At 40.1% G+C, this 25,849-nt stretch overlaps 1 protein-coding gene across 2 annotated transcripts in view; it reads left to right on the top strand.

The window, feature by feature from the left end:
* Window positions 1-22,811: 22,811 nt before the first annotated feature.
* Window positions 22,812-25,849, top strand: part of NAB1 (NGFI-A binding protein 1) — a 44,464-nt gene continuing 41,426 nt past the window's right edge. Inside the window, exon 1 of one of the 2 annotated variants that reach the window (XM_057744976.1) lies at window positions 22,812-23,078. The gene's annotated coding sequence lies outside the window, so the exon portion shown is untranslated. The remainder of the gene's footprint in view (window positions 23,079-25,849) is intronic. The other variant, XM_057744977.1, reaches the window with a different exon arrangement.

Below are 25,849 nucleotides of genomic sequence, written 5' to 3'. Positions count from 1 at the left end.
AGGAAAACATAGGCAGAACACTCTATGATATACATCAAAGCAAGATCCTTTTTGACCCACCTCCTAGAATCATGGAAATAAAATCAAGAATAAACAAATGGGACCTCATGAAACTTAAAAGCTTTTGCACAGCAAAAGAAACCATAAACAAGACAAGAAGCCAACCCTCAGAATGGGAGAAAATACTTGCCAACGAAGCAACAGACAAAGGATTAATCTCCAAAATATACAAGCAGCTCATGCAGCTTAATACCAAAAAAGCAAATAACCCAATCCACAAATGGGCGGAAGACCTAAATAGACATTTCTCCAAAGGAGACATACAGATGGCCAATAAACACATGAAAAGATGCTCAACATCGCTAATCATTAGAGAAATGCAAGTCAAAGTCACAATGAAGTATTACCTCACACCGATCAGAATGGCCATCATCAAAACATCTAGAAACAGTAAATGTTGTAGAGGGTGTGGAGAAAAGGGAACTCTCCTGCACTGATGGTGGGAATGTAAGTTGGTACAGCCACTATGGAAAACAGTTTGGAGGTTCCTTTAAAACTAGAACTACCATGTGACCCTGTAATCCCACTACTACCCAGAGAAAATCATAATCCAAAAAGAAACATGTACCATAACGTTCATTGCAGCACTATTTACAATAGCCAGGACATGGAAGCCACCTAAATGCCCATCAGCAGATGAATGGATAAAGAAGATGTGGCACATATATACAATGGAATATTACTCAGCCATAAAAAGGAATGAAATGGAGCTATATGTAATGAGCTGGATAGACCCAGAGTCTGTCATACAGAGTGAAGTAAGCCAGACAGAGAAAAATACTGTATGCTAACTCATATATATGGAATCTAAAAAAAAAAAAAAAAAAGGTACTGATGAACCCAGTGACAGGTCAAGAATAAGGATGCAGATGCAGAGAATGGACTGGAGGACATGGGGTTGGGGGGGCGGCGGGCAAAGGGGAAGCTGAGATGAAGTGAGAGAGTAGCAGAGACATATATACATTATATATATATACATAATTTATACATTACCAACTGTAAAATAGATAGCTAGTGGGAAGTTGCTGTATAACAAAGGGAGATCAACTCGATGATGGGTGATGCCTTAGAGGGCCAGGACAGGGAGGGTGGGAGGGAGTCGCGGGAGGCAGGGGATATGGGGATATATGTATAAATACAGCTGATTCACTTTGGTGTACCTCAAAAGCTGGTACAAGAGTGTAAAGCAATTATATTCCAATAAAGAGCTTAAAAAAAAAGTGAAAATAACCTAAATGTCATCATGAATGGATAAGCAAAATGTGGCATATCCATAAATGGAATATTATTTGGCCATAAAAAGGAAGGAAAGCACTATTCTGAGTGAAAGAAGCCAGACACTGAAGGCCACTTATTGTATGATTCTATTTACATAAAATGTCCAGAGGAGGCAAATCCATAGAGACAGAAAGTTGATTAGTAGTTGTTTGGCAGAGGGGTACTGGGGAGTGATGGCTAACAGGTATGGGGTTTCTTTGGGGGCTGATGAAAATGTTGTGGAATTTTGGCTGATAATTGTACAACTTTGTGAAAATGATAAAAACACTGAATTGAACACTTTGAAGGGGCGAATTTTTTGGTATGTGCATTACATCTAAATAAACCTATTGTAAGAAAGAAGGAGAGAGAGAGAAGGTAAGGATGGAAGGAGGGAAAGAAGGAAGGGAGGAAGAGAGGGAGAGGGAGGGAAGGAGGGAGAAAAACAAAGAGAGCTGTATAGAAATTAATCTGTGATGGTTAGGTCACCATCATCCCTGAGAGCTTCAATGCTGTCAGGTATTTGGATTTATTAGCTTGTATTTAGTTGTGCTTTTACCTTTTTTTTTTTTAAATGTTGATGCTTCAGTCCAAGTTATCCAGCCAAATAAACTCTCAAACATGTGTTTCCAACATATCTGAGTCCATGGCCAAATGATCCGGATTCAGCTAAGAAATCATGACCCAATACATTTTAGTTATAGATTAACAGACAGGGGGGCCTCTAGAAAATAGGTTCCCTTTAGTGCCAGGATAATAATAATAATCAATTTAAAAGTTAGAATGAATAACAAATGGAATGAAACACACACAGACACGCACATATCTTGAGGAATGCCCTTTTATATTACCATATTAAGAGTATATAAAAATAAAAAAGAGCTGTATCTGTATAATGATTTTGGATGGTTATGCAGCACCCTTCTTTTGAATTGCTCAGAATGCTTTATAGCATTTACTTTGGCAATTGTCACAACATCCTTGTGGGTGGCAAGCATTGTGCTAACAGTGCAGTACAACTGCAGGTCAGACAACCAAGGGATACACAGTTATCACAAGACTAGAGCACAAGTAGGCGTGAAGTCCAGATGGTCCATCTAATAATGCTTCATCCACATCTGACCAAAGTGGCATCTTCTTGGACTGATAACCTCTCTAACCAATGATGGTTTTGAGTTCCTCGTACTCTGGATTTTCCAAGTGTATATGCCATTTCCTAAACAGATGGTCAGTATCACACGATATGACTGTTTTTGATGGTAATAGAAATCACATGGCTAACACTTCCTGAAAAAACTGGATTAGATATTGAAAATTGGACCTTGTTTTTTTTAATTTGATTTCCTGTTTCATTTCCAGAAAAGCATAGGAATATTGAAAGTCTATAAAGAGTATTTTGAAATAGATTGCTAACTACATTTGTTACGTGGCAGACAATTTGAAAATTTTAGAAGGACCTATAGGACAAGAGATGCTTCTTTCCACTAGCAAAAACAGAGAATCCAAGAGCACAGCCAGTTTCACTTATACAATATTTTGGGCCTCAGTTTCCTGTGTAAAATAAAAGTTTGGACAAAGTGATCTCCTAGGTCCCATGCAGCTATTTGATTTGGTGACTGCGATATTTTCTCTGACCAACTCAAAGCTTAGGCAGGGATACGTGTGTCCAGAGAGCATCCAACTTATTTACCAGTATATTCCCCATGCTTAGTACAGTGCCTGGCATACAGCATGTGCTCAAAAATATCTTTTGAATAAACACATATCTACATTATTTTGTTTTATAAGATTTTCTTTGACTGTGAAGCACTATAGTTGAAGTCAAATTTATCACAACAATCTCTCCCAGGAATATATCTGTTGTATTGCCAATGTGTTTTTATTTTTCCAGATTTCTTTCATTCCTAATTACTCTGACCGATCATTCACAAAAGGATATTAAGCTTTGAAGATTTCCCAACACCTCTGGCAAGGGAATTTCTACAAGTGTTCATATGTTTCTCACTAAATTTTAAAAGGTTATTTATAGCTGCAGTATTTTTGGCATTTTAACAAATAATAACATCTTCATATTACATCAACACTTACTTCATTGTTTTTCCTTTAAAAGTTCTTTTTAAAAAATGTCAGCATCTTCCCTGGTTTAATTTCCTTCATCTCCATTAGTTACCAGTGCTGACTCTATTTGTTTTATTGCCAATATTCCTCCAGAAAACTTAGAGGAGATGACCTATTTCTCCTTGATTTTTGCATCCAAAGATGCTCCACCAAAGAATAGAAACTCCTTAGAGAATGCATACATTTTAGGGGCATCTGTCTCTGTGTTTAACTTGACAAAAATAAAATAATAAAGTTATGTGTTTCCTTCACACATTTAAAAGCCAGAAATAGATTTAGACGTACATTTTTCAATCCGTGTGCCAACCTAACAAGCCGAGCGAAACAGAGTGCGGCGCGGAGGGCCACCTCCACCCGCCCTCGCCCACGCTCTTCCTCCCGCCGCCAGGGCCCAGCCTCCCGGAGCCCAGCCTCCCGGAGCCCAGCCGGGAGCCCACCAGCTGCTCCCCTGGCAGCTGCACACTCGCCTCTGGGGCTGTTCCTGGGAGTCATTAAAATCATAGCATCATGGCATGACTTCAGCTCCTTTGACACCACTGAATTCCTGCGGATTATTTACTCTTCGGACTCTTCACGCTTAACCATTGGGAATGGACTAGGGAAGGCACTAGGACCAGCTGACTGCTGTGATATCCTGTGCACGGTTGGTCAGTGTCCTCTGAAAGCAGAGGTTGAAAGGCGTGTTCTAGGTCCCCAGGGAGATGGGCCTGATGGGTGAGGCCTATCTGTTACTGCTTTTTCACCCTTCAAGGAAGGAAACCTCCCAGGTTTCTGAGAATTTAGAGCCCAATAGTGTAACAGTTTTAACCAGCAATATATACGATACACGTTTTTCCTCAGAAAATACAAACTCAGTTCTGTAATGCCTGTTACCTCAGTCTCTATTATCATACAAAATATTCAGTGAAGAGTGTCCCCCGGCCTGAACTGGACAGATCAGTCTTTCTCACAGGAGTTTGGAATTGAGACAAAAATGCTCATCTCAGTTTGTCCTGGTTTCTCCAACAGAAAAGATGAGAGGGAGGTATGCAGCAGCAGCGCTTAGGGCTGTGCGCCCCGAGAAAGTAAAAACACCTGCAGAGGAGGAGGAAAGAGAAATCTACGGAGAAAAAAGCAGAGAGGAGAAAGAAGGCATGCTTCCCAGCTTCCTACAGGCTTCTTGGCTCTTGGTTCTAGTCCCTTAGGAGACAGGGCTGCCTCCACCCTTGGCCTGAAGTTCACTTCTCTTATATGCAATGTTAAAAAGTCTTTCCTAAAACACTGACTCCACAAGTTATCTGACAACAAAGCACAATCATAGTCCTTTTATCAAGTTCAATTATCCAAACTCTCAAGAACTTTAGAGCTCAGAAGTAATTGTACAGCAAATAATAAAAAGTATGTTCTTGGTCCAGAATGACACAGAGCATCGCTTGCAGCTGTGCCTAACCCTGCCAACTATTCCTCCTCAAAAAACCAGTAATTCACCATATATTTATTGGGCAGCTGCTATAGGCTCTATTCCAGGTCAAATGCTGAAGGTTTGAAAACTGTTAAGACACAGCGCCTGCCTCCTAGGAGCTCTCGATCTAGTGGAAGAGTGTAATTTCTCTGATATACACTGGTGAAAGGATTCATTCTCCTTTAACGCTGCTCTCGATGAAAATCTCAGTGTTAAGAAATGATAATACTGCTTTGCAGATTTTATTTGTTTCATATTTCAAGAAGGCAAGCATGAGCATCAGCTACAAAAATCTCAAGAATTTTTAAGGTTTGACTAACTAAAATTCTTTCAAAGATGTTGGGTCAGTGTTGCAGAGTTCTAGATGAGGAAGAAACAGTGTGTTCCAAGAAGCTTACACATCCAACCAGATGAAGCAGATTACACACAATTTAACTTCCTCCTCTGGTTGTGTAGAACTTTGATATGGTCATATTGAATTTTTGACCAGGTTATCTATGTTGACAGCACAGCAAAGTCCTTTTCGTCAAGGTAACACACCTTATTTATAAGACACTGTCAGAGACCAGTTATAATATCAAGTCATTTTAAATATTAAAGTAAAGCAATCTTTATACTAATATTTTTACCAGTTTTATATTGAGTATACATCGAAGTTCATATGCTGTATTTCTAAGTTAATTTGTTGTTTAGAATAGGACTCATAAAAGTAACATCTGATTATAAATTAACACATATTTAATGCAGAATATTTGCATAATATAGACCAATATTTTCTGACCCTAACCCACAAAGGAATTTTCTTGCTATAGTCATATCATTATCTTTATAATAAATTTGTCAGACCTTTACTTGCCCTACAGCAGAAAGTCTAATGCAGACTGGCCTCAAACTGTCTAAAGACCTTGGGGGCTTAGTGCAAAGGAGGACAAGGGTGAGTTGTGTTTCCAATGCCAGGTCTAGAGGGAAAGATTTAGACCCTTTCACTAGTACAGAGTCCATTCTGTGATAATGCCTTTGCTGATGTTGGCCCCTGCCCAGCCATGGTGGGGCCCTGACCTGGGGATGTGCAGTTACAGCCCTCTTCAAGTCCTTCACATACCCAGCAATAGTTACCATTTTCTCCTAATGCACAGCACTGGGCCAGGGTGGCTGGGTCCCAAGGAGTTTCCAGCTTTCTGTGTGCTATGCTTCCTCCAAGAATGCCTTGGCCCTTATGTTTATGCCAGGACACCTAAGTCTGCCTATTTCTAAAGGTAATTTTATTTAAGGGCCTCATTACGGTTCTCTGATAATAGGCTTTAGCCAGGCTATCCTGATAAATCTCAAAAAGGGCAGAAGAGAGTATTTATCCCTGCCTTTCCAGATGGTCAGAGCTCCATACTCCAATTGTCCAGCTATTTCATCAGGAATCAATTTTGTCGTCAGTGTAATATGTGGTAATATATGGTCACTGTAGGATATGTTGACTATATGGAACGTTACAAAGAAAAAAATTGACATTACACATAATCTCAATCACAGGTAACCACCGTTAATGTTGTAAAGAAAGATTGTTGTCCTCACTTAACACCCTCTTGTGCTGCTCTTCCATACCAACCCTTGATACAGAGTGAATATGCCCTACTTTACTTCTCTGTCCATTGTATTTCCTTTTCCTGGAATGCTTTCCTCACTGTTTTCACCTGTTGACATGTATTTCTTTCAAGGGCCAGACTGAATGTCACTTCTTAAAGACATTCTGATCTTATCCTCTTGTGGAAGCCCCACTTAGACTGACTAGCTAAAATCTGTATATCTCTAAAGGCACTTATATTATGCTCTTGTATTGTTCTTTTTTTTGCAGTTATCTCAACTCTGATTAAATTGCAAGCCTGAGAGTAACTTTTACTTGAGAGCAAGAATTTTGTTTCACTCAACTTTTCATCATCCATGTCAACTGGTACAGTGCCTTCCTTGTAAATAGTAGGTACTCAGCAAATATTTGTTGAAAAATATATGTATGCATCAGCAATAGAAAGATGACATATCAATTTAGTTAGCCCAGTCAAATTCTTTAGCTTTATTAAAATCAAAATGATATGTATTAAATGCCTGTTATAAGTAAGATACCAGATAGTTACTATTTCAAACTTTTCTTAAATTTATTTTGAAAAAGTTCAGATGTGAAAAATTTAAAGAATAATATAATACCTATACACCTACCATTTATATTAAGAAATAAAACATTACTAATATAATTAAGGCCCTGTGAACTCCACCCCAAACACATTTTTTTCTCTCTCCACCATCTTGAGCCAAATGTTGAGCTTGGGGACTACTCCTTCCAAGCATTTATTTATATTTTAACCATATTACATATATATTTATAATGTCTGCTGAATTATTTACAAATAATCAATTCTGAAAGACCTGTCCTCTGAAAACTATAAAACACTGGTGAAAGAAATGGAAGGAGATAAAAACAATATACCCATGCTTAAGAATTTGAAGAATTAATATTGTCAAAATGACTATACTACCCAAGGCAATCTACAGGTTCAATGCAATCCCTACCAAAATACTCCTGACATTTTTCACAGAGCTAGAACAAATAATTCTAAAATTTGTATTAGAACCACAAAAGAAATAGCCAAAGCAATCTTGAAAAAGAGGAACAAAGCTGGAGGTGTCAAGTGTCCTAAAACTATACCACAAAGCTATAATAATCAAAACAGTATGGTACCGGCACAAAAAAAGACACATAGATCAAAAAAATGGAACAGAATAGAGAGCCCAGAAATGAACCCACACTTGTATGGCCAATTAATCTATGACAAAGGAGAAAAGAATATACAGTGGGGAAGCCTTTCTGATAAATGGTGTAGGGAAAACTAGACAGCTACATGCCAAAGAATGAAACTGTACTACTATCTCATATTATATATAACAACAAATTCAAAGTGGATTAAAGACTTAAATATAAGACCTGAAACCATAAAACTCCTACAAGAAAATACAGGCAGTACGCTCTTTGACATCAGTCTTAGCAATATTTTTTGGATCTCCTTAGGCAAGGGAAACAAAAGCAAAAATAAACAAATGAGACTACATCAAATTAAAATGCTTTTGCACAGCAAAGATTTCACAGTATGGAATGGAAGGAAACTACCAGCAAAACAAAAAGGCAGCCTACTGAATGGGACAAGGTAATCACAAACAATATATCCAATAAGGGGTTAATATCTAAAATAAATAACTCATATACCTCAACATCAAAAAAAAAAAGCACCAGATTGGGCAGAGGATCTTAGTTGACATTTTTCCAAAGAAGATATAGATGGCCAATAGTCATATGAAAAGATGATCGACATCACTAATGATAGGGAAATGCAAATCAAAAGCACAATGAGATACCACCTCACACCTGTCAGAATGGTTATCATTAAAAAGACAACAAATAACAAGTGTTGATGAGGATGCGGAGAAAAGGGAATGCTTGTGTGCTGTTGGTGGGATTGTATTGGGTTGGCCAAAAGGTTAGTTCATTTTTTTCTGTACAATGGCTCTAGTAGCACTTGTCTTCAACTTCATTTGAAACAATTTTGTTAGATTGTATGTGACACTTATATCAGCCAGTGTACATTTAAAAAAAGACATCAAAATTGGTGAATTTTTGTGTAGCCATTTTAATATTGAAGATGGAAGGGAAAAGGCAACATTTTTGGCATATTATGCTTTATTATTTCAAGAAAGGTAAAAACACAACTGAAATGCAAAAAAAAAAAAAAAAGATTTGTGCAGTGTATGGAGAAGATGCTGTGACTGATTGAATGTGTCAAAATTGGTTTGCAAAGTTTTGTGCTGGAGATTTCTCGCTGGACAATGCTCCACGATCGGATGGATCAGTTGAAGTTGATAGTGCGCAAATCGAGACATTAATTAAGAACAATCAATGTTATACCACGCAAGAGATAGCCGACATACTCAAAATATCCAAATCAAGCACTGAAAATCGTTAGCATCAGCTTGGTTACGTGAATCACTTTGATGTTTGGGTTCCACAAAAGTTAAGTGAAAAAAACCTTCTTGACTGTATTCCCACATGAAATTCTCTACTTAAACATAAAGAAAATGTTATGTTTTTAAAACAAACTGTGATGGGCGATGAAAAGCAGATACTGTACAATAATGTGGAATGGAAGAGATCATGGGGCAAGTGAAATGAACCATCACCAAGCACACCAAAGGCCAGTCTTCATCCAAAGAAGGTGATGTTGTGTATGTGGTGGGATCGGAAGGGAGTCCTCTATTATGAGCTCCTTTTGGGAAACCAAATGATTAATTCCAACAAGTACTGCTCCCAGTTAGACCAACTAAAAGCAGCACTTGACGAAAAGAGTCCAGAATTAGTCAACAGAAAACACATAATCTACCATCAGGATAATGCAAAACTGCACGTTTCTTTGAGAACCAGACAAAAACTGTTACAGCTTGGCTATGAAGTTCTGATTCATCCGCTGCATTCACCAGACACTGCACCTTCAGATTTCCATTTATTTAGGTCTTTACAGAATTCTCTTAATAGAAAAAAATTTCAATTCCCTGGAAGACTGTAAAAGGCACCTGGAACAGTTCTTTGCTCAAAAAGATAAAAAGTTTTGGGAAGGTGGAATTATGCAGTTGCCTGAAAAATGGCAGAAGGTAGTGGAACAAAAGGGTGAATACATTGTTCAATAAAGTTCTTGGTGAAAATGAAAAATGTGTCTTTTATTTTTACTTAAAAACCGAAGGCACTTTTTGGCCAACTCAGTAAATTGGTACAGCCACTATGAAACATAGTAAGGAAGTTCCTCAAAAAATTAAAAACAGTTCAACATCACTAATTATCAGAGAAATGCAAGTCAAAGTCACAATGAGGTATCACCTCACACCGATCAGAATGGCCATCATCACAAAATCTAGAAACAACAAATGTTGGAGAGGGTGTGGAGAAAAGGGAACTCTCCTGCACTGTTGGTGGGAATGTAAGTTGGTACAGCCACTATGGAAAACAGTTTGGAGCTTCCTTAAAAAACTACAAATAGAACTACAGTATGACCCAATAATCCCACTACTGGGCATATACCCAGAGAAAACCATAATTCCCCAAAAGAAACATGTACCATAATGTTTATTGCAGCACTATTTACAATAGCCAGGACATGGAAGCAACCTAAATGTCCATCAACAAATGAATGGATAAAGAAGATGTGGCATATATATACAATGGAATGTTACTCAGCCATAAAAAGGAATGAAATGGAGCTATATGTAATGAGGTGGATAGACCTAAAGACTGTCATACAGAGTGAAGTAAGTCAGAAAGAGGAAGACAAATATTGTATGCTAACTCATATATACGGAATCTAAAAATGGTACTGATGAACTCAGTGACAAGACAAGAATAAGGATGCAGATGCAGAGAATGGACTGGAGAACTCGAGGTTTGGAGGGCTGGGGGGTGAAGGGGAAGCTGAGATGAAGTGAGAGAGTAGTATAGACATATATATACTACCAACTGTAAAACAGATAGCCAGTGGGAGGTTGCTGTATAACAAAGGGAGTTCAACTCGATGATGGGTGATGCCTTAGAGGACTGGGACGGGCAGGGTGGAGGGGAGTTGAGGGAGGGAGGGAATATGGGGATATGTGTATAAATACAGATGACTGACCTTGGTGTACCTCAAAAACTAGTACAAGAGTGTAAAGCAATTATATTCCAATAATAAAAAAAAAAAACTACCATATGATCCAGCAGCTTCACTCCTGGGTATTTACCCAAAGAAAACAAAAATATTAATTCTGTAAGAAATATACACACTAATGTTCATAGCAGCATTATTTAAAACAGCCAAGATATGCAAGCAACCTAAGTATCCATTGACAGTTGGATGGATAAAGATGTGGTATATATATAATGGAACACTACTTAGCCATAAAAAATGAAATCATTTGTGACAACATGGATGGATCTAGAGGGTATTATTAAATGAAATACATCAGACAGAGAAAGACAAATACCATATGATCTCACTTTTATGTGTAATCTAAAAAATAAAACAAAGAAAAAATGAAAACAGATTCATAGATACAGAGAACAAACAGGTGGTTGCCAGAAGGGAGGGTGTTGGGGGGGCAACATAGGTGAAGAGGATTAAGTAGTAAAAGCTTCTAATTGTAAAAAAATAAGTCACAGAGATGCAACATACAGCACAAGGAATAGGGTCAACAATACTATAATAACTTCATATGGGGACAGATAGTTACTAGACTTATCAAGGTGATCATTTTGTAATGTATGCAAATATCAAATCACTATGTAGTACACCTGAAACTAACATATTATATGTTAACTATATTTCAATTAAGAAAGAATATTCGAGGGGGCAGGGGGTGAAGGGGAAACTGAGACGAAGCGAGAGAGTAGCACAGACATATGTATACTACCAACTGTAAAATAGATAGTCAGTGGGAAGTTGTTGTATAACAAAGGGAGTCCAACTCGAGGATGGAAGATGCCTTAGAGGACTGGGGCGGGGAGGGTGGGGGGGACTCGAGGGAGGGAGGGAATACGGGGACATGTGTATAAAAACAGATGATTGAACTTGGTGTACCCCCAAAAAAATAATAAAAAAAAAAGAAAGAATATTCAATTTTGCTTTAGCAAATAAGAAAAATAAATACATAGGGAGAAAAGTGAAACTAAGAATTAAAGCAAATAGCTTATGAGACAGGCAAATATTGTAAAATATGTAAGATAAGTAAGTCAGTAACTTCTGACACATGTTAGACATAAAGTAAGTAGAGCATTTGAATAATGAACTATAATGAAAATAATTAGAAAGGGATGGAAAGAGCAAGAAATACCTAATAGTCATGATACACTAAATATATATGAGGCCATGAATCATCAAATACTCACGACACACTGAAGATACAGGAGGCATGAGGCATTCACTATTTATGAGGTCTTAATTCTGCCGACCATTGGCTCCTCACATCCTCTGCACAATGAATGCAAAATAAAATCTGTAACCTTTCATCAGGCTAATTACACTACAGCTATCAGCCAGATACACTTGCCCCCAAACCTGTAGAGTAAGTGTGTTTTGACCCCAGGCACCTATGTGTTGGGTCACTTTGCTCAAACCTTAACTCTGGTCCTTGCTAGCATACCCTTATCAGGAAGATAAGGACAGGACTGAGGATTCAGGTAGTGTCATCTTTCCAAGATATACCTACACTATATCTTAAATGTGTTAAAGTACCAAGCTCTTTCACCTTGCTTTTCTTTTTTTTTAAGAATACACTTGCTGTGACTTTTTTTAATGTACCATTTCTTTTTTTTAACATTTATTTATTTATATTTATTTTGGCTGTGCTGGGTCTTAGCTGCAGCACACGGGATCCTCACTGTGGCATGTGGGATCTTTAGTTTGGACATGCAGACTTCCTAGTTGCAGCATGCAGACTCTTAGTTGAGGCATGCATGTGAGATCTAGTTCCCTGACCAGGGACCGAACCCAAGCCCCTTGCTTTGGGAGTGTGGAGTCTTACCCACTGGACCACCAGGGAAGTCCCTCACCTTGCTTCTTGCTGTGTGTTTTCAATTGATTTAATAAACCATGTGATTTAAGCATCTCATTTTGGTCTGTAAGCCCTTTTGTTCTGTGATCTTTTGGATAGTTCGGCTTCCATTGCAGCAAGACAATTTTCCACACAACAATAGTATTTACAAGTTTTTAACCTGAATATAAATGGCATCATGTTGCACATATTTATCTGCCACTTGCTCTTTTATCCAACATCATACTGTGAGATTCTCCCATGGAAGATATGTAGATCTATTTCATTTATTTTCACAGTTATATCCACTGCATGAATATATCACAATTTACTCATAAATTCTCCTATTGATACAACGTAGGTTGTTTCCAATTTTTAAGTACTGCAACCAGTGATGCTGTGAATATTCTTGGCCACATGTAAGAGCGTTGCTCTGAGAATATACCTGGGAGTGCAAGAGTACACACACATTTACCTTGACTAAATATTGCCAAATTGCTCTCCAAAGTGATTGCACTAATTTATACGCTTACGAGCTCTTAATCCTAGCCAACACTTTGTGTTGTCAGACAAACACTTTTGCTGATCTAATGAATGGATGGACAGACTCAGGTTACAAAATAATAATTCTGGCAATTAAGAAACCTTGTGGCATTTCCTCAGTACTTCAATCACAAGGAAAAAAATCTGTGCACATTTTGTGTCATATTTTTGGACTTTCCCATTCTCCGTTTAAGGCCAAGTAAAGTTTCCCCTTTTTTTTTCCAACTCTGTGAACACCAAAGAAAAAACAACTCTGCAACAAAATTTGTCTTTTTTTTCCTCCATAGAGATGAGGGTTTGGAAGAATACCATGTTGGCTGCTTTATGTCACAAAAATATCGCTGTGATCATAAGGGGGCACAAGAAAAACAATTTAGCTGCACCCATGCAAATCAGTCACTGCTAAGTACATGACATAATGATGGTGCGTCAGTAGCTGAACAACTATTACTCATAGGCTGAGAATGCACTCGTTTAAAAAATTCTAGAAAGTTGCTCCTTGCCCCAGAATATCTACCCCAGAGGCGTGTTCCATGCCTTAAATTTGACTATTAGAAATTATTGGACTGGGGTCAAATTTTTTCATATTTAAGAAGCCCTCAAAAGAAAACATACCTTAAAAAATACATTTAGTACTTCCATATCATTAGCACTTTCTGTTTGTCACATCTCTTTCAAACGCAAAGAGGGAATGGGATATAGGACCTGCAAGTGCTATTGGGTATAAGATGGAAGCCATCTTCAGTTTATTCCTCTCCCTAACCCAGCACATTCAGACAGGCAAATCTTTGTTCTTAATCTCTTGCTTAAACCTTTTGGGTGACTCCCCAACAGCCGCAGCATTGTTCTCAAAGGGTGCTCTAGGGGGTCCCTTTTGGCTTCAGATCCTCCAAGGTAATTGTTTAAAAAATGCAGATTCCTGAGTCCCAGCCCAGGCCTACGCTCAAAATGTCTGTGTGTGAGGCCCTGGAATCTGTGTGTTCAACAAATTACTCAGTTTGATTTAAAAGAAAACTTTTCACAATTGAGAAGTATAACGCATGTTAAGAAAAGTCCTAAAATCATAAATATGCAGTTGAATAGATTATTGGAAAGTGAACAGCCATATTACCACAGCCTAAAACAAGAAAGAGCCTTGTCAGCACTTCAGAAGTCCTGCTTTTTCCCTTCCCAATCACTTCCCTCTTCCCTAATTTTAACTACTATTCTGACATCTAACAATACTGGTTTGATGCTTGCACTCACTGAAGATGAGGACTACAGTAACAGGATAAAACTCACATTGCTTAGAGCGTCATGTGATGCTGCTGCATAATTTGTTCTTTGCAAACTCATCTTCTGCCTCTGCCCTCTTCATATTTCATTCTGAAGTCATTTGGAACCAGTTAGGTTTCATTTTACAATTATTGCCCTAGTTCACTGCTCTTGCTTCATGCTGTTTCACTGCCTCAGTACTTGCTGGGGAATGCCCATACTTCCTGAGTCTTTCTATTAAATACATCCTTCAAGACCTGTCCAGTTGTCGCTTTTTTGTAAGCCTCATGACTTTCACCCCTGTGCCCCATCCAAGGCAGAACCATCACTCCTCCACTGTGTGACTGAGAACATCTTACAATGTGGAGCAACCATTCTTTCATGTGTCTATTCCCCTTTCTAGACCAGGAATTAGGGCAGAGGTTTCTCTATTTATTTTTAAAATTCCCTTGAGCACAGTACAGGCTTAGTGTGTGTCCTTCAGTAGGTGCTTAGTTGTGGCTCAAACAATTTCCAGGTATGTACATCTTTGGAAAAGTAGCACACTGCAACATTAACACCTCCAGGTATATTTGGATCAGATCACATTCTTTGTCAGGAAGCAAACCAAACTCAAACATCAGGGGAACACTGGGGTGCCTGAGAGGGGGGTGAAAGCTAGTGAAGGAAGTGGGATGAAGTGCAAAGGGGGAGGGGGGAGCCTAAGTGATGTTGCCTAGATCTCTGTGGGGCCTTTCAGAGAAAGGAACAATCACACTGCTCCAGGCAGCACCAGGAAACCTGCCTCATCTGAGTCCTCCTTTCTTTCTCAGACAGGACACCTAGCTGTCAGACTGCTGTGCTGCCTGGGAAGCCTAGACTACCTTGACTTCTTTACAACGTCTTGTCCTGCCTCCAATGGCACTCCCACTATCCGTCTCTGGGTGTCCATTCTTGTTTGAAAAATGCCACCTTACAAGTAATCTGCCTATTTCTTGACCTTAGCACACAAGGCAGGTAGAGCATTCAGTGCTTCAAAACTCCTACCCCTCCACAGTATGTGTGAGTAGGAGTGGCGGGCGACAGCCACGCCCACCGAAGGGCCTTGTGCAGCTGCCCTGATGCTCAGAGGATCTGGATGCTAAGCTCTGGGCAGCCTGCCACGGGAACCTTCTCAGCAATGTAAGTAGTCCTTACGGAAATGAACCTCGACTGTTAGGCAAGCTGAGAGGTTGGAAAAACAGGAATGAGAAGAAAGACTCCAAATTTATATAATCCAGAAAAGATACTCTAAGACAAAATTAAAATCTATCAGAAAGTAGTCTGAAAGAGAGCCACTGCAGTTTGATTCCTGGGATGGGGACAGGATAGGCGTGGCTTTGAGTCTGGGCTGATCAAGGCCGGCAGGGAGCCAGCACGCTTGGGAGACAGTTGTGTTTGTGAAATGAAGGAAGAGTAGAGCCCTGCAAATGGCAGTCTTGGAGAGAGAGAGAGAGAGAGAGTGCGCTCCTCTGTCCTCCCCTAAAGAACCACACAGTCTGCAGAAGGGTCTCAGCAGTACTGGACCAGCACTGCATCTGGTGGGCCCAGTTTATTGCGGCAAAACAGGGGCCACCCAGAAGCCAATTCTGTCTCTGTTTGCCTGTGGAAGCCCAATGAAAGAATTACAAAAGCCCGGAAGTACATATGTCCCTGGAGTAGGGGCACCCTGAAGAATATACAAGCTGATATTTGCCTGAGTGATTAATCAGAAAAATAAAAGAAGTATGACTATATTTGTAACATGATATATATACACACACATCTAATGATATTTATACACATATATGATATATACAGCATATATGATATATATACACACACATATAATGATATATATATATATATACACACAAACACACACACACATATATATTCACATTTCACACATGGTAGGCTCTCAATACACACAGTTATACAGGACTAATAACATACGAAGAGCCCCATACGTACATATTTATTGGATAAGCTCCTGATTTTTGTTGCTCTCTTCAAATAGATAAAACAGAATTTTGTTTTCATGTTTATTTCATTGTAAACTGCTTTTGAAGCAAGGTTGTTTTCTAAAATAACGTTAAAATTTTCTTCCTGATCTTTAAAGTAATGAATGTTTGTTGTTGAAAAGTTTTGAAAATTAAAAGGAACATAAAAATTATCTCTAATATTGTCACCTAGAGATAACTACTGCTCACATTTGGTAAATTTCCTTTCACATTTAGGTAGCATGACTATAGTTTGTTCTGCTCTGTCCTATTTTGACTACTACTACTGCATCATGAGCATTTCCCAATGTTATTAAATATTAACTAAATGTATTGTCACATCGACTTGCTATAACTTAACCAATTCGTCTCAGATGTTTTGGTTTTTCAATTTTGCAAATAATGCTGTGACAAATCTCTTCTTCTTAAATGTTTATAAACTGAGGATGATCTCCTGGAAGTGAATCTGTTGGATCAAATTGTATGAACACTTTGAATCTCCTGGCTCAGTTTGCAGATTACCCTTCTAAAGGTCACCTTTTGACCAGCAATTTGCATGAGTCCCTAACCTTACCAACACCAGATTTGGAAAATTCTATGTAAGGAATATATTTGTAGTTGGAAAAAACTCTCATTCTGTCACTATTAGAGACTGTTGTTAAGGTAGAAAATGAAAAAAAAGTGCAGCAATCGTTTCTATTATTAAGAAATCAAGGTCCTTAAAATTTCTGACTACCATATATTATTGTCAATTCTGGGCAGGCTGATGAGTTACGATGTCTAAATCCAGGTAAACACAACAATATAATCCAAGCTGAAACTTGGCGATTGTATGTGAACAACACCATGTTTGATTTACTTTTATCTCAATAGTTCTAAGTCTCTTATTGTACAATACATGCATTGTCCTTTCCAAGTGTCTGCTCCTAGAAGGCAGTGTTGAGTAATTTGTTGTGACAATTAGCCCAACTATTAATATTAACACACTCGGTTTCTTCATATCTGAACCATAGTGTGGTGAAAGCACTTGGTGCAGTTTTCTGAATCCATTCTGCTTTTCTTTTTTTCCTGATACACATTTGTACCTGATACATTCACCACCTCTTCCAATCCAACTTAAAGATAATATACAGGCTCTCTTCAAGTGAAGACAGCAGGATACCTGCTGTTTCTCTGTCCCTCCTTCCTGCAGATCTATCCCCAATACTGCATCCCATCATTGCCATCTGTCCCAGGTCAAGAGCCTACTTGTATGGTGAGCTTAGGGGAATTTATGTTGGGATGATCTCTTCTCTGTCTCTTCTTTCTTCTCCTTCAGGAGAGTTATGAACTGGGTAATTTTTCCTTGGTTTTTCACTTCTTCCAGAAGAGTTAGGTCCACTTTAGTCAGCTTCTCACAATTGCAGTTATCTTCTGTCTCTTCATCTCGTCCCACTTTCTTCCAACTCTTGCCCATTTACGTCAAGAAAAGTTCTCTTCCTTTACATGCTTTTTTCTTATTCCTTTACTCCATGTCTTGGTTAACAAGTCATACAGCTTTGTTAAGGAAACAAGCAAAACCTTCCATTCACTCTCATGTGGAATGCTTAAAAGGGGGACTTGACCTGGTGACTTGCCTGCAGAGTGTAGATCTGAAGAGAGAGACAAGCACAGAGACAAGGTAGGAGAGTAAGCACAGACTTGCTGTCAATCTCAGCAAACTGGGTGGAAAAGAGCAAAAGCTAAATATGGGATGGTGAGGAACAAGAAAAGCAAGCCAAGAATGAAGTGTGCAAATGGAAGATGGTTCGGATAAATTCCTGAGGCTGAACAGAGTATTTCTTCTACTTTTTCTCCACTTTGCCTTACGTAGATAGCTGAGACTTATCAATGGCCAGTGCCTTTGTTCATTCAGGCTGCTATAACAGAAAGTGCCATAGATCTGATAGCTTAAACAACAAACATTTATTTCTCACAGTCTGGAATCTGGAAGTCCAGGATCAAGGCACTGGCAGATAATTCTGTGTCTGGTGAGTGGCCACTTCCTGATTCATAGATGGCTGTGTTCTCACTATGTCCCCACATATCAAAAGGGTCAAGAGAGCTCTCTGGGGTCTCGTTTATGTGAACACTAATCCCATTCATGAGGGGTTCACCCTCATGACCTAATCATCTCCCAATGGCCCACCTCCTAATAGCATCACATTGGAAGTTTGCATTTCAATATATGAATTTGGTGGGGACACAAACATTCAGTCTGTAACAGCCAAGAATGAGTGGACAATAGTTAGTGTTGTCGAGGCCTGAAATAGTGTCATGGAACAGTTAACTATACAGGTCTTGCACAGTGAATGCCAGAAAAAGGAGAAAAGGTGGGAAGAAAAGAGAAAGAGAGGATAGAGAAGGAAGAAAAACAGGGCATTAATCCCTAAAAAATGTCCAGAAATTCTCTTTAGACAGTCTCTTCAAAAGTTTCCATTTACATTCTCTCTGTCTTAAAGACAAACTTTTATTTTTTTAAATTATTTTTAAATCATTTAATGCTTATTTATTTTTCTTTCAAATTCCAAGGTTCTTTATTTGTAAAATGAGAGGACTATTGTCCCTAAATGCCAGTTTTAAAAAATTTTTTATTTTATATTGGAGCATAGTTAATAAAACCAGAATTACTCTTCATTCAATTAAACATTTGGTTGTATTTACTGCCTAATATTATATTAGTATTTTTCTGCTCTTTATATCAGGAAGGTATAGTATAAATGTCCTTATCTGTAGAAGTCAACTGGATTAGATGACTTCTAAGATCCCACCTAGCTCCCCATTGTCTGTAATTGTGTATTTTCACTTGCATTTTATAAGGATTTATAGCCCATCCTGAGAATCTAACAATTTCCCTTTTTTTTTTCCCAACAGGGATTGCAATACAAGTTCAAAGTAACCAACTTATTGCAAGCTAAAGCTGTATGTTGAATTTCTGATTATTTGAAAATACTTTGAATATACAAAGGAGGTTGAACTAGGCGAACTTCACAATCCTTTACAACTTAAAATTCTATAGTCTTGTAATAAAATGCAATGTATGAAGATTTGTTTATTTTTTTAGAAGAGCAAGTGTTTTTAAAGTCATAGCTCTTGCTAATGATCCTATTAGCATACCTTTAAGAAACTTGCTTATAATTGCCATATATTTTATAATATTCAAATCTCTATACACTAAAAATTATTTTAATCTACATACGCATCCAAAACTTTAAATTTCATATTGCCAAATAAGGGAAATTTAAATTATATTCCTGATAATATGAATATTACACGACTCAGTTAATTGTAGGGCCACCACCACACAGAGTGGAAAATTCGTTAAGTATGGAAATGCTCTAAGGTAACAACAGAAGAACAAGAGGACAGAACTATACTGTATCTTAGATCTTGTAGGTCATAAGCCATAATGTTATTCCTCCTCCCCTCTAAGAACATTTAAAATCATTTGTTCTTTTGTTTTGAATCACTGAAGCACTTTAAAGAAATCTTTCTAAAAGCAATGTTAATGCTCTTTCAGGGAAATTTTCACTCTAATGTCAGAACCACTACCAACTTTCTACACTTTTTTAAATTAAAAACTTAATTTTTAGGTTCACAATGTGGAAATTTTTTTTGTCCAAAAACTCCTAATTTTTGCAAATGCACTAATCATGAATGTATTTTTAAAAATTATTTTTTAAGATCCTATTAAACATACATTTTACTGAATTCAAGAGAAGTATAAGACATACTTAAGGATAGAATGGGATATAAAATAATCAGAAACCATAACTGTTACCTTATAGGATGGAATGCTTTTCCTTAAGAAACCACCAGGGCCTGGGAATGGCAGAAGACTGTGTGTATTGCGGAGGAGGTGGTGTTCAAGGGTGGCATTGGCCATGAAAGTAAGTGGTAAGGAGGTAAATAAGAATCAATGTTTCTTTATCTGAGTTGTCTCAGATATGGGTGAATGCCTCAATTCTCTCTCTGAGCACACATATTAACAACACTGTAGTTGAAAGTAAGTGGTAAGGAGGTAAATAAGAATCAATGTTTCTTTATCTGAGTTGTCTCAGATATGGGTGAATGCCTCAATTCTCTTTGAGCACACATATTAACTACTGGTCTTGCTATACAGACATACAGAATTGGATGCTAAAAGCTTAAACTTTTATCTTTCCTTCATTTTCCTTCTTCCCATCATTTTCCCCAGCACTATGGGTGTTTAAGACAATGTAAAGTGGGTCAAAAATGCCATTCTTAATGTGGGAAGAATATACTACCTAAATGTGCTCAGAAAACAAACAAGGAGAGATTTTAGTGTTTAACCATAGAAATAACCAGTTACAAGCCAGAAGAAAAAGTATCTGCCCTGACACATTTTGTTTTCAGCATTATGTTCAGCGCTGGCCAGACATATACAAGTTTTGGAAGAGGATTTAATGTCATTTCTTCCAACTCTGGAAACAATTCTACTGGGAGGCTCAATAGTCCAGGTAAGACTATTCATTTCATGACTTATGAATCACTGATTGTACATCTTTATGCAAGAAAATTATTTTTCTCTAGCTGTTCAGAACAAACGATGTTTGCAAAACATCAGGATTCCAGACAGGAACTGGAAGAAAATAATTTTGCAGATTTCATTTGTTCATTTGAAAATCTGTTAACCTATATCTTTCCAAGAAGTGGTCTTTTATTACAACCTAAGTTAACTTTCTCTTTAGAAGAACAGGGTCCACAGCGGCAAAACCGAGACAGTTAGGCTAAGACACACTTCTAGTGGTGATTCTTCAATTGAAGAAAAATTCCAGGAAGTAAGCATGTTTGTTCACATGAAATATCAACACAACTATTCCAGACAGAACCTTTCACTAATACTGGAGGAAGAGGTTTAATTACATATATTCCATTGTGGCATTACTCATTCCTATAACATGTTCTTGCAGAAAGAAAGAAAGAGAGAGAGAGAGAGAGGGAGGGAGGGAGGGAGGGAGGGAGGGAGGGAGGGAGGGAGGAAGGAAGGAAGGAAGGAAGGAAGGAAGGAAGGGAGGTTCAGTACATTAATAAGGTCTTTTTCTTTCAATGTCATCATCCCATCCATTGCTGCAACATAAAGATGTGGTGTGAAGAATTTCCCATCTCAGAGAATGCCTTGTATCCCCATCAGCGAAGTAGGCACACTCTGGGAGGCCAGCCAGGATGTGGGAATGGCCTCCTATAAAACTGGGTTTGTATGTGGACTTTAAAACGGAATTTTACCTGTATGTGCAGTAGTTTCATATTTACTAAATGCTCTGCAGCCTTCAAGAACACAATGCTAAAACTCGAGGACTTCTTCCCTTTTCCTGTTTTTGCAAAGAAAGGAAAAACAGACCCTCAAACACATTTCCAAATTTTCTGGCAATATTTTAAGTACATTTTTGGAGGTGTTTTAACACTTTCTTTGATTAGAAAAAGTTCATGCAAACCGAACTCAAAAATTCTATAGCGTGCCTTGGGAACTCTATTTTAACACACCCCAGGACTGTTCTAGCGCCGTCAGAGTTTTACAGCATGGAAACAGAAAATAGTAACCAGTGAAGTAACAAGCAGGTTCTCGGGAGGGTTCAGAAGGTTGGACTTAAACTACCCAGCAAGCAAGACAGTGGTCAAAGCCGCAGTTCGGGTTTGCCGGTTCCCATTCCTCCTCTCCGCCCTCTGCCAGGGCGGTGGCGGGGAGGGGGCAGGACAGGCGGGGCGGGGGCAGGACAGGCGGGGCGGGGGCAGGACGGGCGGGGCAGAGACTCTCCATAACTGCCAGTTTTCCTTCCAGCGCCGCGCACCTGCCACCCCCACTCCACGCGCTCGCAGCCAACTTCCCGCAGGACGCCTGGCGCGGCCCGGAGGGGCGCACCTGGCCCCCCAGCCTCGAGCCGGCGGGGGCGGGAGCAGAGGCGCGCCGGGCGCCCAGAGGAGTGGGCTGAGCGTGCTATTTTTTTTTTTTAAAGTCAGCCTCCCGGGGGATGTTGGATTTGGCGGGGCGTGCTCTTTGAAATACTATATTGGGAACCTCACACATCAAAAAAAATGCAAACCTTCCCAGTTCACTCGGCAGCTGGAGACCAGGCCCGGGGCAGCGTCCCCGCCCGCCACCCCCGTTTTCCTCCTTCCCGCCCCCTCCCCCCGGCGGGAGCGGGACTCGCGGGAGCCGCCCCCTCCCCGGGCGCCCACTTGGTTCCTCCCAGCTGCCGTGTGAATGGGCCGCCCTCCGGATTCCGCGGAGGGGGCGGCGGGAAGAGGCCGAGCCCAGGCCCCGGCGGCCGCTGCCCCCGTCCCCGCCCCCGCCCCGCGGCGGCCCACGCCGGGATCTGCGTCACTCGGCCGCGCGTGGGCGGGAGCCAGCGCGGCGAATGTAGCAAGAGCGGAATCTCCCAATGTGACAGCGGGCTGGGGGTAGAGGCGGCGGAGGCGGGCGGGGGAGGGGAGGAGAGGGGAGGAGGGGGGAGGACGCGGCGGGGGAGGTGCCGGTGCCGCCGCCGCCGCCGCCGCCGCCGCCCGCGCGCCTGAGCCGGGAGGAGCCGCCGCCGCCGCCGCCACCGCGGCCGAGCGAGCGCCGTCGGGGCTGGCGGGAGGGAAGGAGCGGCGGGCCCGAGCTGGGGGGGGGAAGCAGGGAGAGCGCGCCCACCACCTTCCCTTCCCCCCCTCGATGGGAGCGGGGGCGTCCCGGCCGCTGCAGCCGACCGAGGAGAGAGCGCCGGGGGCCGTCGCCTCGGAGTTGGGGCCGAGGCGTCCTCGGGGGAGAGCGCGCCAAGACCGCTGCAGTCGCCGGCCGAGTACGTACCAACGCGCTGTCCGCCGAGCGCGGGGTGCGTCCGCGCTCGTGCGGCCGCGGGCTCACTTGGGGCCGCGGAGTCCCCGGGCCACGCCGGCACTTGCGGGGGGCGGGCGTCCAGGGCAGCGGGCCCTGCGCGGCCGCCGGCGGAACGAGAGGGTGGCATCGGGCTCTCGTGGGCGATGCCCGGAGAAATTCGGGGCGCCGGGGCAGCGGGCAGAGGGCGAGCCAGGCGGCGGGGCCGACCTGTGCCGCCTGCTCCGAGAAAGCCGGGGGTGCGCCGTCCGTTCTCTGCTGACCCGGCTGGGGCCGCCGCGCGCGGCGCGGAGCGGTCGCGGGGTGCGTGGTGGAGGCGCGCGCCGGCCCCCGAGTTTTGCAGCCACCTTCCGCAGGGGCAAGATCATCTTGTTGGTTTGTTTACTTTGTGAGTGTTGCCCTTAAGCGTCTTAATTTTCGTCCCGGGTATCCTCCTTCGGAATGTAATTTTCTTTTTCAAAGCGGAAGGAGAGTTTTGTTTGGAAGCGGCTTACAGAAACTTGGCGCTGAGGTGCTGTGGAAGCGAGGGACTCATTGTGCTCGCCGAGGCCGAGTGTGGAATTTGCAAACACATGTGGGCTATACAGGGCTTGGGTGCAGAAGTCTGTGACCTTATTCATGGAGAAACGTTGCAAGTGTAACCAGATGATTATGGGCTGCAGTGTCAGGGTTCATAAGGCTCAAGATGTGAAACGATACTTCGAGTGAGCCTAACTGTTGTGAGATCTTGGAGAGGATAATTGAATTGGAATATGCATTTATAGGTTCTGCAGACCAAGTTTTGCAGCAGGTGATCAGGAGGAATCCTTGACTTGCATATACATAATTCCTCACTACGTGAGATCCGGGAGGCATGGAAAATTTGGGGGTAGCTGTCAATTTAAGATTTCCTTACGAAAGAGTTGATTTGGAGTAACCTGTCACTACCAATTGGTTTGCCAGTGACGTGTCTGCAAACTTAAGGAGTGCAAAGATCAGAGCTGAGAGGAAGATACTCAGATCTTGTTTAAAAATATTGTGGCAGTTTTAATAGATAATATTAGATTGCATAGGAACAGAGGAACGGAATTTTAAAAAGATTAGTCACGTAGGAAATGCTAGGCTGTTTTGTTAGATAAGTGTGCACGCAATGAAATACCTTCTTAGATTTTCACTTTTTGGAAAAATTTCCCCTCTGAAACATACCAGATTATGACCTGTCGTAATTTATGTGTGGGTTTTAAGAAGGAATATTGGGAGGAAGGATGCATAGGATTTACTTTCTCTATTTTGGGTGGGGGCTGATATTTTCCAGAAGACCTAAGAAGCTGCTTCTAGTTTAACCTAAGTGCCAGGGATATCCTTTTTTCCTCCATTTTCCGGTATTTGAAACATTTAATATTGTCTTTTCATCAAGTTCTAAAAATTACGTTATCCTAATAGGTATTACCTTGCATGTAAGGGTTCTCTTGAGAGTTTATAGATGCCTGGCAAGGTCAGCCTTCTTTATTCCTGTTTGGGTATTAGTTATTGGAAAATCAAGTCTTGAAAGAAAATGTCAAGGAACCATTGGAAGCTTTCTTGTTTTCATTTTACTGTTTTTAGCATCTTGCATAAAAGTTAACTTGCTATCCTGGTATTAGAACAATTTCGTTTGGCTCTGGTGATTTCCTATTACATGTGAATAAGTCAATAATAATTATTAAGACATTGAGGCATTGTAGATTTTTATTTCATTCTTCCTGTTAACTGTGGATGTAATGAACGTGACAGAAATCCTTAGGAATACTATAGCTGATACAAAGAAATTTAGTGAGTTTATGTAGCTAATAAATAATTGGATATATCTAGTGAATACATCTTGTCTTGTTTCAGAATTATTAATGAAATTGAATCATCTCAGCTAAATTAATTAAAATTTTTTCTTTTTTATTGACGAGTAAATAACATCCTTTGCCTTGTAGAAAAGTTAATGTGGTTTTATTCTCCTTGTTGTCATTTGGAGAATCAGTTAAAACATTAGATTTTTTTTTAATCACATTTTAAGAGCATATTGATTTATTATTAAAGATTTGGGGGGGTTGTACCATGACTGCTTTGAAAGAAGAAATTATAATGTGTGACAAAGTGGGGGAGCCCTTTGAAAAATTTATTGCATGAACTTTAAATATTTAAAGTAAAAGATGGTTACATGGAAACAGAAGTATGTCAGGTTTTTGTGTCTGTTGACCTAGACTCTGTCCTAAGACTTAGGCTTCATCTATTCCATTATGATAAGTCAGGTTGTTTTGTTACTATTCATCTGCATTATTGGAAATAAAAGCTTTGTAAAATTTACCTTTAAAAGTGAAGCTGTATTCTGGATACCACAGCAGCATGATATATTTTATGTTACTTTCATGGAAATGACCATCTTATAATGTTATGAACAGGTTAAGACCTTGCTATGTATAATCATCTTGTGTATGCATATTTCATGTAATGTTTATTAAAAATAATAAGGAATAAATAATGCTCACTTAAGTGTAATATAAGGTTCGTAGCCCCTTTGGTTTGGATTTAGTTTTATTTTAACTGCTTCATTCATTCTTTTTAGTAGAATGAAGAATAGTACAGTTATTATATTAAATGCAAATTTCCTTTCTGATCTGACATTTTCAATAACTAGTACAATAGTAGAATATACTGTCTTAAACTTAATGGAACAAGTGGGAAATAAGAGAAGTTGTTGGGGGGAAAAAAAGAGTAATCCTCTTC

The sequence above is a fragment of the Hippopotamus amphibius genome, chromosome 8 (assembly GCF_030028045.1).
Source record: "Hippopotamus amphibius kiboko isolate mHipAmp2 chromosome 8, mHipAmp2.hap2, whole genome shotgun sequence".
NCBI lineage: Eukaryota > Metazoa > Chordata > Mammalia > Artiodactyla > Hippopotamidae > Hippopotamus > Hippopotamus amphibius.
The sequence above is the reverse complement of the archived record's forward strand: the minus strand, read 5'-3'. Positions and strand labels throughout refer to the sequence as shown.